Source organism: Chenopodium album, chromosome 5, assembly GCF_948465745.1.
Source record: "Chenopodium album chromosome 5, dcCheAlbu1.1, whole genome shotgun sequence".
NCBI classification, from domain to species: Eukaryota; Viridiplantae; Streptophyta; class Magnoliopsida; order Caryophyllales; family Amaranthaceae; genus Chenopodium; species Chenopodium album.
The window spans coordinates 57,887,138-57,900,664 of NC_137838.1; the positions used below are offsets into that span (position 1 = coordinate 57,887,138).

General features: G+C 41.5%; 1 long non-coding RNA gene, 38 other non-coding genes and 1 pseudogene across 39 annotated transcripts; 39 read left to right on the plus strand and 1 right to left on the minus strand.

Annotated features, from left to right (window-relative positions):
* Positions 1 to 37: 37 nt before the first annotated feature.
* On the plus strand, positions 38 to 156 carry LOC145633738 (5S ribosomal RNA). Its single transcript, XR_014113041.1, has one exon. It is a non-coding gene; the product is annotated as a 5S ribosomal RNA (ribosomal RNA).
* Positions 157 to 354: 198 nt separating this feature from the next.
* On the plus strand, positions 355 to 473 carry LOC145633803 (5S ribosomal RNA). Its single transcript, XR_014113104.1, has one exon. It is a non-coding gene; the product is annotated as a 5S ribosomal RNA (ribosomal RNA).
* A 196-nt stretch (positions 474 to 669) lies between these two features.
* On the plus strand, positions 670 to 788 carry LOC145633836 (5S ribosomal RNA). The gene has a single exon (XR_014113135.1). It is a non-coding gene; the product is annotated as a 5S ribosomal RNA (ribosomal RNA).
* A 198-nt stretch (positions 789 to 986) lies between these two features.
* On the plus strand, positions 987 to 1,105 carry LOC145633847 (5S ribosomal RNA). Its single transcript, XR_014113146.1, has one exon. It is a non-coding gene; the product is annotated as a 5S ribosomal RNA (ribosomal RNA).
* A 196-nt stretch (positions 1,106 to 1,301) lies between these two features.
* Positions 1,302 to 1,420, plus strand: LOC145633644 (5S ribosomal RNA). The gene has a single exon (XR_014112950.1). It is a non-coding gene; the product is annotated as a 5S ribosomal RNA (ribosomal RNA).
* Positions 1,421 to 1,618: 198 nt separating this feature from the next.
* LOC145633531 (5S ribosomal RNA) lies at positions 1,619 to 1,737 on the plus strand. The gene has a single exon (XR_014112851.1). It is a non-coding gene; the product is annotated as a 5S ribosomal RNA (ribosomal RNA).
* Positions 1,738 to 1,933: 196 nt separating this feature from the next.
* Positions 1,934 to 2,052, plus strand: LOC145633634 (5S ribosomal RNA). The gene has a single exon (XR_014112940.1). It is a non-coding gene; the product is annotated as a 5S ribosomal RNA (ribosomal RNA).
* A 196-nt stretch (positions 2,053 to 2,248) lies between these two features.
* Positions 2,249 to 2,367, plus strand: LOC145633859 (5S ribosomal RNA). The gene has a single exon (XR_014113157.1). It is a non-coding gene; the product is annotated as a 5S ribosomal RNA (ribosomal RNA).
* Positions 2,368 to 2,561: 194 nt separating this feature from the next.
* LOC145633870 (5S ribosomal RNA) lies at positions 2,562 to 2,680 on the plus strand. Its single transcript, XR_014113168.1, has one exon. It is a non-coding gene; the product is annotated as a 5S ribosomal RNA (ribosomal RNA).
* Positions 2,681 to 2,876: 196 nt separating this feature from the next.
* LOC145633635 (5S ribosomal RNA) lies at positions 2,877 to 2,995 on the plus strand. Its single transcript, XR_014112941.1, has one exon. It is a non-coding gene; the product is annotated as a 5S ribosomal RNA (ribosomal RNA).
* A 196-nt stretch (positions 2,996 to 3,191) lies between these two features.
* LOC145633882 (5S ribosomal RNA) lies at positions 3,192 to 3,310 on the plus strand. The gene has a single exon (XR_014113179.1). It is a non-coding gene; the product is annotated as a 5S ribosomal RNA (ribosomal RNA).
* A 193-nt stretch (positions 3,311 to 3,503) lies between these two features.
* On the plus strand, positions 3,504 to 3,622 carry LOC145633894 (5S ribosomal RNA). Its single transcript, XR_014113191.1, has one exon. It is a non-coding gene; the product is annotated as a 5S ribosomal RNA (ribosomal RNA).
* Positions 3,623 to 3,818: 196 nt separating this feature from the next.
* LOC145633655 (5S ribosomal RNA) lies at positions 3,819 to 3,937 on the plus strand. Its single transcript, XR_014112961.1, has one exon. It is a non-coding gene; the product is annotated as a 5S ribosomal RNA (ribosomal RNA).
* Positions 3,938 to 4,132: 195 nt separating this feature from the next.
* Positions 4,133 to 4,251, plus strand: LOC145633906 (5S ribosomal RNA). Its single transcript, XR_014113202.1, has one exon. It is a non-coding gene; the product is annotated as a 5S ribosomal RNA (ribosomal RNA).
* A 198-nt stretch (positions 4,252 to 4,449) lies between these two features.
* On the plus strand, positions 4,450 to 4,568 carry LOC145633917 (5S ribosomal RNA). Its single transcript, XR_014113213.1, has one exon. It is a non-coding gene; the product is annotated as a 5S ribosomal RNA (ribosomal RNA).
* Positions 4,569 to 4,764: 196 nt separating this feature from the next.
* On the plus strand, positions 4,765 to 4,881 carry LOC145634070 (5S ribosomal RNA; annotated as a pseudogene).
* Positions 4,882 to 5,103: 222 nt separating this feature from the next.
* Positions 5,104 to 6,015, minus strand: LOC145630784 (uncharacterized). Its single transcript, XR_014112249.1, has 2 exons — positions 5,761 to 6,015; positions 5,104 to 5,305 (listed from the first exon to the last, which is right to left on the minus strand). It is a non-coding gene; the product is annotated as an uncharacterized LOC145630784 (long non-coding RNA).
* A 388-nt stretch (positions 6,016 to 6,403) lies between these two features.
* On the plus strand, positions 6,404 to 6,522 carry LOC145633750 (5S ribosomal RNA). Its single transcript, XR_014113052.1, has one exon. It is a non-coding gene; the product is annotated as a 5S ribosomal RNA (ribosomal RNA).
* Positions 6,523 to 6,720: 198 nt separating this feature from the next.
* Positions 6,721 to 6,839, plus strand: LOC145633721 (5S ribosomal RNA). Its single transcript, XR_014113026.1, has one exon. It is a non-coding gene; the product is annotated as a 5S ribosomal RNA (ribosomal RNA).
* Positions 6,840 to 7,035: 196 nt separating this feature from the next.
* On the plus strand, positions 7,036 to 7,154 carry LOC145633930 (5S ribosomal RNA). Its single transcript, XR_014113225.1, has one exon. It is a non-coding gene; the product is annotated as a 5S ribosomal RNA (ribosomal RNA).
* Positions 7,155 to 7,352: 198 nt separating this feature from the next.
* LOC145633676 (5S ribosomal RNA) lies at positions 7,353 to 7,471 on the plus strand. Its single transcript, XR_014112981.1, has one exon. It is a non-coding gene; the product is annotated as a 5S ribosomal RNA (ribosomal RNA).
* A 198-nt stretch (positions 7,472 to 7,669) lies between these two features.
* On the plus strand, positions 7,670 to 7,788 carry LOC145633616 (5S ribosomal RNA). Its single transcript, XR_014112923.1, has one exon. It is a non-coding gene; the product is annotated as a 5S ribosomal RNA (ribosomal RNA).
* Positions 7,789 to 7,984: 196 nt separating this feature from the next.
* Positions 7,985 to 8,103, plus strand: LOC145633664 (5S ribosomal RNA). The gene has a single exon (XR_014112970.1). It is a non-coding gene; the product is annotated as a 5S ribosomal RNA (ribosomal RNA).
* Positions 8,104 to 8,299: 196 nt separating this feature from the next.
* Positions 8,300 to 8,418, plus strand: LOC145633941 (5S ribosomal RNA). Its single transcript, XR_014113236.1, has one exon. It is a non-coding gene; the product is annotated as a 5S ribosomal RNA (ribosomal RNA).
* A 196-nt stretch (positions 8,419 to 8,614) lies between these two features.
* LOC145633794 (5S ribosomal RNA) lies at positions 8,615 to 8,733 on the plus strand. Its single transcript, XR_014113095.1, has one exon. It is a non-coding gene; the product is annotated as a 5S ribosomal RNA (ribosomal RNA).
* A 196-nt stretch (positions 8,734 to 8,929) lies between these two features.
* On the plus strand, positions 8,930 to 9,048 carry LOC145633812 (5S ribosomal RNA). The gene has a single exon (XR_014113112.1). It is a non-coding gene; the product is annotated as a 5S ribosomal RNA (ribosomal RNA).
* Positions 9,049 to 9,246: 198 nt separating this feature from the next.
* Positions 9,247 to 9,365, plus strand: LOC145633784 (5S ribosomal RNA). The gene has a single exon (XR_014113085.1). It is a non-coding gene; the product is annotated as a 5S ribosomal RNA (ribosomal RNA).
* Positions 9,366 to 9,561: 196 nt separating this feature from the next.
* On the plus strand, positions 9,562 to 9,680 carry LOC145633712 (5S ribosomal RNA). The gene has a single exon (XR_014113017.1). It is a non-coding gene; the product is annotated as a 5S ribosomal RNA (ribosomal RNA).
* A 198-nt stretch (positions 9,681 to 9,878) lies between these two features.
* On the plus strand, positions 9,879 to 9,997 carry LOC145633722 (5S ribosomal RNA). Its single transcript, XR_014113027.1, has one exon. It is a non-coding gene; the product is annotated as a 5S ribosomal RNA (ribosomal RNA).
* A 196-nt stretch (positions 9,998 to 10,193) lies between these two features.
* On the plus strand, positions 10,194 to 10,312 carry LOC145633954 (5S ribosomal RNA). The gene has a single exon (XR_014113247.1). It is a non-coding gene; the product is annotated as a 5S ribosomal RNA (ribosomal RNA).
* Positions 10,313 to 10,508: 196 nt separating this feature from the next.
* On the plus strand, positions 10,509 to 10,627 carry LOC145633656 (5S ribosomal RNA). Its single transcript, XR_014112962.1, has one exon. It is a non-coding gene; the product is annotated as a 5S ribosomal RNA (ribosomal RNA).
* A 198-nt stretch (positions 10,628 to 10,825) lies between these two features.
* On the plus strand, positions 10,826 to 10,944 carry LOC145633891 (5S ribosomal RNA). Its single transcript, XR_014113187.1, has one exon. It is a non-coding gene; the product is annotated as a 5S ribosomal RNA (ribosomal RNA).
* A 108-nt stretch (positions 10,945 to 11,052) lies between these two features.
* Positions 11,053 to 11,171, plus strand: LOC145633965 (5S ribosomal RNA). Its single transcript, XR_014113258.1, has one exon. It is a non-coding gene; the product is annotated as a 5S ribosomal RNA (ribosomal RNA).
* Positions 11,172 to 11,367: 196 nt separating this feature from the next.
* Positions 11,368 to 11,486, plus strand: LOC145633667 (5S ribosomal RNA). The gene has a single exon (XR_014112973.1). It is a non-coding gene; the product is annotated as a 5S ribosomal RNA (ribosomal RNA).
* Positions 11,487 to 11,682: 196 nt separating this feature from the next.
* LOC145633814 (5S ribosomal RNA) lies at positions 11,683 to 11,801 on the plus strand. Its single transcript, XR_014113114.1, has one exon. It is a non-coding gene; the product is annotated as a 5S ribosomal RNA (ribosomal RNA).
* A 198-nt stretch (positions 11,802 to 11,999) lies between these two features.
* On the plus strand, positions 12,000 to 12,118 carry LOC145633785 (5S ribosomal RNA). Its single transcript, XR_014113086.1, has one exon. It is a non-coding gene; the product is annotated as a 5S ribosomal RNA (ribosomal RNA).
* A 196-nt stretch (positions 12,119 to 12,314) lies between these two features.
* On the plus strand, positions 12,315 to 12,433 carry LOC145633713 (5S ribosomal RNA). The gene has a single exon (XR_014113018.1). It is a non-coding gene; the product is annotated as a 5S ribosomal RNA (ribosomal RNA).
* Positions 12,434 to 12,631: 198 nt separating this feature from the next.
* Positions 12,632 to 12,750, plus strand: LOC145633650 (5S ribosomal RNA). Its single transcript, XR_014112956.1, has one exon. It is a non-coding gene; the product is annotated as a 5S ribosomal RNA (ribosomal RNA).
* A 196-nt stretch (positions 12,751 to 12,946) lies between these two features.
* On the plus strand, positions 12,947 to 13,065 carry LOC145633977 (5S ribosomal RNA). Its single transcript, XR_014113269.1, has one exon. It is a non-coding gene; the product is annotated as a 5S ribosomal RNA (ribosomal RNA).
* Positions 13,066 to 13,262: 197 nt separating this feature from the next.
* On the plus strand, positions 13,263 to 13,381 carry LOC145633988 (5S ribosomal RNA). The gene has a single exon (XR_014113280.1). It is a non-coding gene; the product is annotated as a 5S ribosomal RNA (ribosomal RNA).
* The last annotated feature ends 146 nt before the right edge of the window (positions 13,382 to 13,527 follow it).

Here is a 13,527-nt window from a genome sequence, read left to right on the forward strand (position 1 = left end):
GAAAAGGTATAAATACAAAATAGCACAATAAGTAAATGGGTGCGATCATACCAGCACTAATGCACCGGATCCCATCAGAACTCCGCAGTTACGCGTGCTTGGGCGAGAGTAGTACTAGGATGGGTGACCTCCTGGGAAGTCCTCGTGTTGCACCCCTATTTTGCCGAATTCGTAATTTTTATTTGTTTTCGGTTATTTTGAGATGGGAAATGGTTTGGGACGTGTAGATCTACAAAAAAAACCAATTTGAAAAAAAAAATGTTTAATTCGGACGATCGGGGACAAAGTTACGGCATTTCGAAGGAAATCAGGGGCTGGAAAAGGTATAAATACAAAATAGCGCAATAAGTAAATGGGTGCGATCATACCAGCACTAATGCACCGGATCCCATCAGAACTCCGCAGTTAAGCGTGCTTGGGCGAGAGTAGTACTAGGATGGGTGACCTCCTGAAAAGTCCTCGTTTTGCACCCCTTTTTTGCCGAATTCGTAATTTTTATTTGTTTTCGGTTATTTTGAGATGGGAAATGGTTTGGGACGCGTAGATCTACAAAAAAAATAATTTGAAAAAAAAATGTTTAATTCGGACGATCGGGGACAAAGTTACGGCATTTCGAAGGAAATCAGGGGCTGGAAAAGGTATAAATACAAAATAGCATAATAAGTAAATGGGTGCGATCATACCAGCACTAATGCACCGGATCCCATCAGAACTCCGCAGTTAAGCGTGCTTGGGCGAGAGTAGTACTAGGATGGGTGACCTCCTGGGAAGTCCTCGTGTTGCACCCCTTTTTTGCCGAATTCGTAATTTTTATTTGTTTTCGGTTATTTTGAGATGGGAAATGGTTTGGGACGTGTAGATCTACAAAAAAAACCAATTTGAAAAAAAAAATGTTTAATTCGGACGATCGGGGACAAAGTTACGGCATTTCGAAGGAAATCAGGGGCTGGAAAAGGTATAAATACAAAATAGCGCAATAAGTAAATGGGTGCGATCATACCAGCACTAATGCACCGGATCCCATCAGAACTCCGCAGTTAAGCGTGCTTGGGCGAGAGTAGTACTAGGATGGGTGACCTCCTGGGAAGTCCTCGTGTTGCACCCCTTTTTTGCAGAATTCGTAATTTTTATTTGTTTTCGGTTATTTTGAGATGGGAAATGGTTTGGGACGCGTAGATCTACAAAAAAAATAATTTGAAAAAAAAATGTTTAATTCGGACGATCGGGGACAAAGTTACGGCATTTCGAAGGAAATCAGGGGCTGGAAAAGGTATAAATACAAAATAGCACAATAAGTAAATGGGTGCGATCATACCAGCACTAATGCACCGGATCCCATTAGAACTCCGCAGTTAAGCGTGCTTGGGCGAGAGTAGTACTAGGGTGGGTGACCTCCTGGGAAGTCCTCGTGTTGCACCCCTTTTTTGCCGAATTCGTAATTTTTATTTGTTTTCGGTTATTTTGAGATGGGAAATGGTTTGGGACGCGTAGATCTACAAAAAAAAATAATTTGAAAAAAAAAATGTTTAATTCGGACGATCGGGGACAAAGTTACGGCATTTCGAAGGAAATCAGGGGCTGGAAAAGGTATAAATACAAAATAGCACAATAAGTAAAGGGGTGCGATCATACCAGCACTAATGCACCGGATCCCATCAGAACTCCGTAGTTAAGCGTGCTTGGGCGAGAGTAGTACTAGGATGGGTGACCTCCTGGGAAGTCCTCGTGTTGCACCCCTTTTTTGCCGAATTCGTAATTTTTATTTGTTTTCGGTTATTTTGAGATGGGAAATGGTTTGGGACGCGTAGATCTACAAAAAAAAAAATTTGAAAAAAAAATGTTTAATTCGGACGATCGGGGACAAAGTTACGGCATTTCGAAGGAAATCAGGGGCTGGAAAAGGTATAAATACAAAATAGCACAATAAGTAAATGGGTGTGATCATACCAGCACTAATGCACCGGATCCCATCAGAACTCCGCAGTTAAGCGTGCTTGGGCGAGAGTAGTACTAGGATGGGTGACCTCCTGGGAAGTCCTCGTGTTGCACCCCTTTTTTGCCGAATTCGTAATTTTTATTTGTTTTCGGTTATTTTGAGATGGGAAATGGTTTGGGACGCGTAGATCTACAAAAAAAATAATTTGAAAAAAAAATGTTTAATTCAGACGATCGGGGACAAAGTTACGGCATTTCGAAGGAAATCAGGGGCTGGAAAAGGTATAAATACAAAATAGCACAATAAGTAAATGGGTGCGATCATACCAGCACTAATGCACCGGATCCCATCAGAACTCCGCAGTTAAGCGTGCTTGGGCGAGAGTAGTACTAGGATGGGTGACCTCCTGGGAAGTCCTCGTGTTGCACCCCTTTTTTGCCGAATTCGTAATTTTTATTTGTTTTCGGTTATTTTGAGATGGGAAATGGTTTGGGACGTGTAGATCTACAAAAAAAACCAATTTGAAAAAAAAAAATGTTTAATTCGGACGATCGGGGACAAAGTTACGGCATTTCGAAGGAAATCAGGGGCTGGAAAAGGTATAAATACAAAATAGCGCAATAATGGGTGCGATCATACCAGCACTAATGCACCGGATCCCATCAGAACTCCGCAGTTAAGCGTGCTTGGGCGAGAGTAGTACTAGGATGGGTGACCTCCTGGGAAGTCCTCGTGTTGCACCCCTTTTTTGCCGAATTCGTAATTTTTATTTGTTTTCGGTTATTTTGAGATGGGAAATGGTTTGGGACGCGTAGATCTACAAAAAAAATAATTTGAAAAAAAAATGTTTAATTCGGACGATCGGGGACAAAGTTACGGCATTTCGAAGGAAATCTGGGGCTGGAAAAGGTATAAATACAAAATAGCGCAATAAGTAAATGGGTGTGATCATACCAGCACTAATGCACCGGATCCCATCAGAACTCCGCAGTTAAGCGTGCTTGGGCGAGAGTAGTACTAGGATGGGTGACCTCCTGGGAAGTCCTCGTGTTGCACCCCTTTTTTGCCGAATTCGTAATTTTTATTTGTTTTCGGTTATTTTGAGATGGGAAATGGTTTGGGACGCGTAGATCTACAAAAAAAATAATTTGAAAAAAAAATGTTTAATTCAGACGATCGGGGACAAAGTTACGGCATTTCGAAGGAAATCAGGGGCTGGAAAAGGTATAAATACAAAATAGCACAATAAGTAAATGGGTGCGATCATACCAGCACTAATGCACCGGATCCCATCAGAACTCCGCAGTTAAGCGTGCTTGGGCGAGAGTAGTACTAGGATGGGTGACCTCCTGGGAAGTCCTCGTGTTGCACCCCTTTTTTGCCGAATTCGTAATTTTTATTTGTTTTCGGTTATTTTGAGATGGGAAATGGTTTGGGACGTGTAGATCTACAAAAAAAACCAATTTGAAAAAAAAAATGTTTAATTCGGACGATCGGGGACAAAGTTACGGCATTTCGAAGGAAATCAGGGGCTGGAAAAGGTATAAATACAAAATAGCGCAATAATGGGTGCGATCATACCAGCACTAATGCACCGGATCCCATCAGAACTCCGCAGTTAAGCGTGCTTGGGCGAGAGTAGTACTAGGATGGGTGACCTCCTGGGAAGTCCTCGTGTTGCACCCCTTTTTTGCCGAATTCGTAATTTTTATTTGTTTTCGGTTATTTTGAGATGGGAAATGGTTTGGGACGCGTAGATCTACAAAAAAAATAATTTGAAAAAAAAATGTTTAATTCGGACGATCGGGGACAAAGTTACGGCATTTCGAAGGAAATCTGGGGCTGGAAAAGGTATAAATACAAAATAGCACAATAAGTAAATGGGTGCGATCATACCAGCACTAATGCACCGGATCCCATCAGAACTCCGCAGTTAAGAGTGCTTGGGCGAGAGTAGTATTAGGATGGGTGACCTCCTGGGAAGTCCTCGTGTTGCACCCCTTTTTTGCCGAATTCGTAATTTTTATTTGTTTTCGGTTATTTTGAGATGGGAAATGGTTTGGGACGCGTAGATCTACAAAAAAAATAATTTGAAAAAAAATGTTTAATTCGGACGATCGGGGACAAAGTTACGGCATTTCGAAGGAAATCTGGGGCTGGAAAAGGTATAAATACAAAATAGCACAATAAGTAAATGGGTGCGATCATACCAGCACTAATGCACCGGATCCCATCAGAACTCCGCAGTTAAGCGTGCTTGGGCGAGAGTAGTACTAGGATGGGTGACCTCCTGGGAAGTCCTCGTGTTGCACCCCTTTTTTGCCGAATTCGTAATTTTTATTTGTTTTCGGTTATTTTGAGATGGGAAATGGTTTGGGACGTGTAGATCTACAAAAAAAACCAATTTGAAAAAAAAAATGTTTAATTCGGACGATCGGGGACAAAGTTACGGCATTTCGAAGGAAATCAGGGGCTGGAAAAGGTATAAATACAAAATAGCGCAATAAGTAAATGGGTGCGATCATACCAGCACTAATGCACCGGATCCCATCAGAACTCCGCAGTTAAGCGTGCTTGGGCGAGAGTAGTACTAGGATGGGTGACCTCCTGGGAAGTCCTCGTGTTGCACCCCTTTTTTGCCGAATTCGTAATTTTTATTTGTTTTCGGTTATTTTGAGATGGGAAATGGTTTGGGACGCGTAGATCTACAAAAAAAATAATTTGAAAAAAAAATGTTTAATTCGGACGATCGGGGACAAAGTTACGGCATTTCGAAGGAAATCAGGGGCTGGAAAAGGTATAAATACAAAATAGCACAATAAGTAAATGGGTGCGATCATACCAGCACTAATGCACCGGATCCCATCAGAACTCCGCAGTTAAGCGTGCTTGGGCGAGAGTAGTATTAGGATGGGTGACCTCCTGGGAAGTAGGGATGGCAATGGGTCGGATCTGGACCGGGTCTGGATGGACCCGGATCCAGATCCGTTTTTCAACCTTGGATCCAGATCCGCCCCGGATCCGTCGGGTCCATAAAATGAGGACCCAGATCCAGATCCGACGAATCCAACGGATCCGGGTCCAAATCCGGGTCCGAAACGGGTCTTGCACGTTTTGCCTAATGTTTTCAAACAAATGTAATAAAAACGCATTTCAACCAAGTTCAATGCATAAATTAGAGTTATACAACTAAAAATACAGTGTAACACACATATAGTCTTTGAAAAAAAAAATCCTAACATAAAAAAAAGTACGATGTTACAAATGACCAAACAAACAAAAAAAATAACAATGATGTATCCGATTTGAGCATCCAATATCCATATTCCGAAAGGACTAATCTTCATCACTAATAATATCATCAACATCCTAAAACAAAGAAACAAAACAAAAGAAAGAAAAGAATTAGTAATTGGCAAAAACTAAACTCACAGTTGGACCTTACAAATAAATCAAACAAATACACAAATATTACATAAATTACACATATTGCAAGCATAAATACATACAAATATACAATTAAACAAACAAGATGGTAGCAAAAACATGTACAAATAACAAGTAAAAATAATCCCACGAATTTGCAGCAAACCCACCAAAAATACCCATCAAATCAAATGCACCCACCAAATCCACGAAATCAAATAAACCCACAAAATTGCTAAAACTAAACCCATCAAATCAAGTGCATGCAAACTTGAACAGAAACATCAAAGATAATATGAACTACTACCTTAATTTATTTGTTCATAAAAAGTAAACAAAAAAAAAAAAAAAAAAAAAAAAAAACTAAAAGAGAAGGGAGTACGGGTTGTACGACTTACAGATCTGGACGAGGTCTTTGATGCCGTTTTGTTTGCCGGTGATATGACTGGGAGTCCGGTGGTCGGTGGACATTATAGAGTAGGCTGAGTAGTGGTAGTGGATAATGGAAACTAGAGAGAGAAAGTTAGGGTTTGTAAATAGTTTTGATTTTTGTTTCTGAATTGATATGGGCCGAAAGTTGTGAGACTTGTGAGTTTTGTATTAAAATTTTTATTATTTTTAAAAAAATTAAAATTTTAAAACGGATCCACGGATCCGGGTCCGGGTCTGGAAGTTAGACCCGGACCCAGATCCGTTTTTTCAAGCAGGACCCGGATCCGACCCGGATCCGTCGGGTCCAAAATTTGAGGACCCAGATCCGTGAAAAACGGATCTGGATCCACGGATCCGGGTCGGGTCCAGATCCACTGCCATCCCTACTGGGAAGTCCTCGTGTTGCACCCCTTTTTTGCCGAATTCGTAATTTTTATTTGTTTTCGGTTATTTTGAGATGGGAAATGGTTTGGGACGTGTAGATCTACAAAAAAAACCAATTTGAAAAAAAAAATGTTTAATTCGGACGATCGGGGACAAAGTTACGGCATTTCGAAGGAAATCAGGGGCTGGAAAAGGTATAAATACAAAATAGCGCAATAAGTAAATGGGTGCGATCATACCAGCACTAATGCACCGGATCCCATCAGAACTCCGCAGTTAAGCGTGCTTGGGCGAGAGTAGTACTAGGATGGGTGACCTCCTGGGATGTCCTCGTGTTGCACCCCTATTTTGCCGAATTCGTAATTTTTATTTGTTTTCGGTTATTTTGAGATGGGAAATGGTTTGGGACGTGTAGATCTACAAAAAAAACCAATTTGAAAAAAAAAATGTTTAATTCGGACGATCGGGGACAAAGTTACGGCATTTCGAAGGAAATCAGGGGCTGGAAAAGGTATAAATACAAAATAGCGCAATAAGTAAATGGGTGCGATCGTACCAGTACTAATGCACCGGATCCCATCAGAACTCCGCAGTTAAGCGTGCTTGGGCGAGAGTAGTACTAGGATGGGTGACCTCCTGGGAAGTCCTCGTGTTGCACCCCTTTTTTGCCGAATTCGTAATTTTTATTTGTTTTCGGTTATTTTGAGATGGGAAATGGTTTGGGACGCGTAGATCTACAAAAAAAATAATTTGAAAAAAAAATGTTTAATTCGGACGATCGGGGACAAAGTTACGGCATTTCGAAGGAAATCAGGGGCTATAAAAGGTATAAATACAAAATAGCACAATAAGTAAATGGGTGCGATCATACCAGCACTAATGCACCGGATCCCATCAGAACTCCGCAGTTAAGCGTGCTTGGGCGAGAGTAGTACTAGGATGGGTGACCTCCTGGGAAGTCCTCGTGTTGCACCCCTATTTTGCCGAATTCGTAATTTTTATTTGTTTTCGGTTATTTTGAGATGGGAAATGGTTTGGGACGTGTAGATCTACAAAAAAAACCAATTTGAAAAAAAAAATGTTTAATTCGGACGATCGGGGACAAAGTTACGGCATTTCGAAGGAAATCAGGGGCTGGAAAAGGTATAAATACAAAATAGCGCAATAAGTAAATGGGTGCGATCATACCAGCACTAATGCACCGGATCCCATCAGAATTCCGCAGTTAAGCGTGCTTGGGCGAGAGTAGTACTAGGATGGGTGACCTCCTGGGAAGTCCTCGTGTTGCACCCCTTTTTTGCCGAATTCGTAATTTTTATTTGTTTTCATTTATTTTGAGATGGGAAATGGTTTGGGACGTGTAGATCTACAAAAAAAACCAATTTGAAAAAAAAAATGTTTAATTCGGACGATCGGGGACAAAGTTACGGCATTTCGAAGGAAATCAGGGGCTGGAAAAGGTATAAATACAAAATAGCGCAATAAGAAAATGGGTGCGATCATACCAGCACTAATGCACCGGATCCCATCAGAACTCCGCAGTTAAGCGTGCTTGGGCGAGAGTAGTACTTGGATGGGTGACCTCCTGGGAAGTCCTCGTGTTGCACCCCTTTTTTGCAGAATTCGTAATTTTTATTTGTTTTCGGTTATTTTGAGATGGGAAATGGTTTGGGACGCGTAGATCTACAAAAAAAATAATTTGAAAAAAAAATGTTTAATTCGGACGATCGGGGACAAAGTTACGGCATTTCGAAGGAAATCAGGGGCTGGAAAAGGTATAAATACAAAATAGCACAATAAGTAAATGGGTGCGATCATACCAGCACTAATGCACCGGATCCCATCAGAACTCCGCAGTTAAGCGTGCTTGGGCGAGAGTAGTATTAGGATGGGTGACCTCCTGGGAAGTCCTCGTGTTGCACCCCTTTTTTGCCGAATTCGTAATTTTTATTTGTTTTCGGTTATTTTGAGATGGGAAATGGTTTGGGACGCGTAGATCTACAAAAAAAATAATTTGAAAAAAAAATGTTTAATTCGGACGATCGGGGACAAAGTTACGGCATTTCGAAGGAAATCAGGGGCTGGAAAAGGTATAAATACAAAATAGCACAATAAGTAAACGGGTGCGATCATACCAGCACTAATGCACCGGATCCCATCAGAACTCCGCAGTTAAGCGTGCTTGGGCGAGAGTAGTACTAGGATGGGTGACCTCCTGGGAAGTCCTCGTGTTGCACCCCTTTTTTGCCGAATTCGTAATTTTTATTTGTTTTCGGTTATTTTGAGATGGGAAATGGTTTGGGACGCGTAGATCTGCAAAAAAAATAATTTGAAAAAAAAATGTTTAATTCGGACGATCGGGGACAAAGTTACGGCATTTCGAAGGAAATCAGGGGCTGGAAAAGGTATAAATACAAAATAGCACAATAAGTAAATGGGTGCGATCATACCAGCACTAATGCATCGGATCCCATCAGAACTCCGCAGTTAAGCGTGCTTGGGCGAGAGTAGTACAAGGATGGGTGACCTCCTGGGAAGTCCTCGTGTTGCACCCCTATTTTGCCGAATTCGTAATTTTTATTTGTTTTCGGTTATTTTGAGATGGGAAATGGTTTGGGACGCGTAGATCTACAAAAAAAATAATTTGAAAAAAAAATGTTTAATTCGGACGATCGGGGACAAAGTTACGGCATTTCGAAGGAAATCAGGGGCTGGAAAAGGTATAAATACAAAATAGCACAATAAGTAAATGGGTGCGATCATACCAGCACTAATGCACCGGATCCCATTAGAACTCCGCAGTTAAGCGTGCTTGGGCGAGAGTAGGACTAGGATGGGTGACCTCCTGGGAAGTCCTCGTGTTGCACCCCTTTTTTGCCGAATTCGTAATTTTTATTTGTTTTCGGTTATTTTGAGATGGGAAATGGTTTGGGACGCGTAGATCTACAAAAAAAAATAATTTGAAAAAAAAAATGTTTAATTCGGACGATCGGGGACAAAGTTACGGCATTTCGAAGGAAATCAGGGGCTGGAAAAGGTATAAATACAAAATAGCACAATAAGTAAATGGGTGCGATCATACCAGCACTAATGCACCGGATCCCATCAGAACTCCGCAGTTAAGCGTGCTTGGGCGAGAGTAGGACTAGGATGGGTGACCTCCTGGGAAGTCCTCGTGTTGCACCCCTTTTTTGCCGAATTCGTAATTTTTATTTGTTTTCGGTTATTTTGAGATGGGAAATGGTTTGGGACGCGTAGATCTACAAAAAAAATAATTTGAAAAAAAAATGTTTAATTCGGACGATCGGGGACAAAGTTACGGCATTTCGAAGAAAATCAGGGGCTGGAAAAGGTATAAATACAAAATAGCACAATAAGTAAATGGGTGCGATCATACCAGCACTAATGCACCGGATCCCATCAGAACTCCACAGTTAAGCGTGCTTGGGCGAGAGTAGTACTAGGATGGGTGACCTCCTGGGAAGTCCTTGTGTTGCACCCCTATTTTGCCGAATTCGTAATTTTTATTTGTTTTCGGTTATTTTGAGATGGGAAATGGTTTGGGACGTGTAGATCTACAAAAAAAACCAATTTGAAAAAAAAAATGTTTAATTCGGACGATCGGGGACAAAGTTACGGCATTTCGAAGGAAATCAGGGGCTGGAAAAGGTATAAATACAAAATAGCGCAATAAGTAAATGGGTGCGATCGTACCAGTACTAATGCACCGGATCCCATCAGAACTCCGCAGTTAAGCGTGCTTGGGCGAGAGTAGTACTAGGATGGGTGACCTCCTGGGAAGTCCTCGTGTTGCACCCCTTTTTTGCCGAATTCGTAATTTTTATTTGTTTTCGGTTATTTTGAGATGGGAAATGGTTTGGGACGCGTAGATCTACAAAAAAAATAATTTGAAAAAAAAATGTTTAATTCGGACGATCGGGGACAAAGTTACGGCATTTCGAAGGAAATCAGGGGCTATAAAAGGTATAAATACAAAATAGCACAATAAGTAAATGGGTGCGATCATACCAGCACTAATGCACCGGATCCCATCAGAACTCCGCAGTTAAGCGTGCTTGGGCGAGAGTAGTACTAGGATGGGTGACCTCCTGGGAAGTCCTCGTGTTGCACCCCTTTTTTGCCGAATTCGTGATTTTTATTTGTTTTCGGTTATTTTGAGATGGGAAATGGTTTGGGACGCGTAGATCTACAAAAAAAATAATTTGAAAAAAAAATGTTTAATTCGGACGATCGGGGACAAAGTTACGGCATTTCGAAGGAAATCAGGGGCTGGAAAAGGTATAAATACAAAATAGCACAATAAGTAAATGGGTGCGATCATACCAGCACTAATGCACCGGATCCCATCAGAACTCCGCAGTTAAGAGTGCTTGGGCGAGAGTAGTATTAGGATGGGTGACCTCCTGGGAAGTCCTCGTGTTGCACCCCTTTTTTGCCGAATTCGTAATTTTTATTTGTTTTCGGTTATTTTGAGATGGGAAATGGTTTGGGACGCGTAGATCTACAAAAAAAAATAATTTGAAAAAAAAAATGTTTAATTCGGACGATCAGGGACAAAGTTACGGCATTTCGAAGGAAATCAGGGGCTGGAAAAGGTATAAATACAAAATAGCACAATAAGTAAACGGGTCCGATCATACCAGCACTAATGCACCGGATCCCATCAGAACTCCGCAGTTAAGCGTGCTTGGGCGAGAGTAGTACTAGGATGGGTGACCTCCTGGGAAGTCCTCGTGTTGCACCAATTTGAAAAAAAAATGTTTAATTCGGACGATCGGGGACAAAGTTACGGCATTTCGAAGGAAATCAGGGGCTGGAAAAGGTATAAATACAAAATAGCACAATAAGTAAACGGGTGCGATCATACCAGCACTAATGCACCGGATCCCATCAGAACTCCGCAGTTAAGCGTGCTTGGGCGAGAGTAGTACTAGGATGGGTGACCTCCTGGGAAGTCCTCGTGTTGCACCCCTTTTTTGCCGAATTCGTAATTTTTATTTGTTTTCGGTTATTTTGAGATGGGAAATGGTTTGGGACGCGTAGATCTGCAAAAAAAATAATTTGAAAAAAAAATGTTTAATTCGGACGATCGGGGACAAAGTTACGGCATTTCGAAGGAAATCAGGGGCTGGAAAAGGTATAAATACAAAATAGCACAATAAGTAAATGGGTGCGATCATACCAGCACTAATGCATCGGATCCCATCAGAACTCCGCAGTTAAGCGTGCTTGGGCGAGAGTAGTACTAGGATGGGTGACCTCCTGGGAAGTCCTCGTGTTGCACCCCTATTTTGCCGAATTCGTAATTTTTATTTGTTTTCGGTTATTTTGAGATGGGAAATGGTTTGGGACGCGTAGATCTACAAAAAAAATAATTTGAAAAAAAAATGTTTAATTCGGACGATCGGGGACAAAGTTACGGCATTTCGAAGGAAATCAGGGGCTGGAAAAGGTATAAATACAAAATAGCACAATAAGTAAATGGGTGCGATCATACCAGCACTAATGCACCGGATCCCATTAGAACTCCGCAGTTAAGCGTGCTTGGGCGAGAGTAGGACTAGGATGGGTGACCTCCTGGGAAGTCCTCGTGTTGCACCCCTTTTTTGCCGAATTCGTAATTTTTATTTGTTTTCGGTTATTTTGAGATGGGAAATGGTTTGGGACGCGTAGATCTACAAAAAAAAATAATTTGAAAAAAAAAATGTTTAATTCGGACGATCGGGGACAAAGTTACGGCATTTCGAAGGAAATCAGGGGCTGGAAAAGGTATAAATACAAAATAGCACAATAAGTAAATGGGTGCGATCATACCAGCACTAATGCACCGGATCCCATCAGAACTCCGCAGTTAAGCGTGCTTGGGCGAGAGTAGGACTAGGATGGGTGACCTCCTGGGAAGTCCTCGTGTTGCACCCCTTTTTTGCCGAATTCGTAATTTTTATTTGTTTTCGGTTATTTTGAGATGGGAAATGGTTTGGGACGCGTAGATCTACAAAAAAAATAATTTGAAAAAAAAATGTTTAATTCGGACGATCGGGGACAAAGTTACGGCATTTCGAAGAAAATCAGGGGCTGGAAAAGGTATAAATACAAAATAGCACAATAAGTAAATGGGTGCGATCATACCAGCACTAATGCACCGGATCCCATCAGAACTCCACAGTTAAGCGTGCTTGGGCGAGAGTAGTACTAGGATGGGTGACCTCCTGGGAAGTCCTTGTGTTGCACCCCTATTTTGCCGAATTCGTAATTTTTATTTGTTTTCGGTTATTTTGAGATGGGAAATGGTTTGGGACGTGTAGATCTACAAAAAAAACCAATTTGAAAAAAAAAATGTTTAATTCGGACGATCGGGGACAAAGTTACGGCATTTCGAAGGAAATCAGGGGCTGGAAAAGGTATAAATACAAAATAGCGCAATAAGTAAATGGGTGCGATCATACCAGTACTAATGCACCGGATCCCATCAGAACTCCGCAGTTAAGCGTGCTTGGGCGAGAGTAGTACTAGGATGGGTGACCTCCTGGGAAGTCCTCGTGTTGCACCCCTTTTTTGCCGAATTCGTAATTTTTATTTGTTTTCGGTTATTTTGAGATGGGAAATGGTTTGGGACGCGTAGATTTACAAAAAAAATAATTTGAAAAAAATATGTTTAATTCGGACGATCGGGGACAAAGTTACGGCATTTCGAAGGAAATCAGGGGCTGAAAAAGGTATAAATACAAAATAGCACAATAAGTAAATGGGTGCGATCATACCAGCACTAATGCACCGGATCCCATCAGAACTCCGCAGTTAAGCGTGCTTGGGCGAGAGTAGTACTAGGATGGGTGACCTCCTGGGAAGTCCTCGTGTTGCACCCCTTTTTTGCCGAATTCGTAATTTTTATTTGTTTTCGGTTATTTTGAGATGGGAAATGGTTTGGGACGTGTAGATCTACAAAAAAAACCAATTTGAAAAAAAAATGTTTAATTCGGACGATCGGGGACAAAGTTACGGCATTTCGAAGGAAATCAGGAGCTGGAAAAGGTATAAATACAAAATAGCGCAATAAGTAAATGGGTGCGATCATACCAGCACTAATGCACCGGATCCCATCAGAACTCCGCAGTTAAGCGTGCTTGGGCGAGAGTAGTACTAGGATGGGTGACCTCCTGGGAAGTCCTCGTGTTGCACCCCTTTTTTGCCGAATTCGTAATTTTTATTTGTTTTCGGTTATTTTGAGATGGGAAATGGTTTGGGACGCGTAGATCTACAAAAAAAATAATTTGAAAAAAAAATGTTTAATTCGGACGATCGGGGACAAAGTTACGGCATTTCGAAGG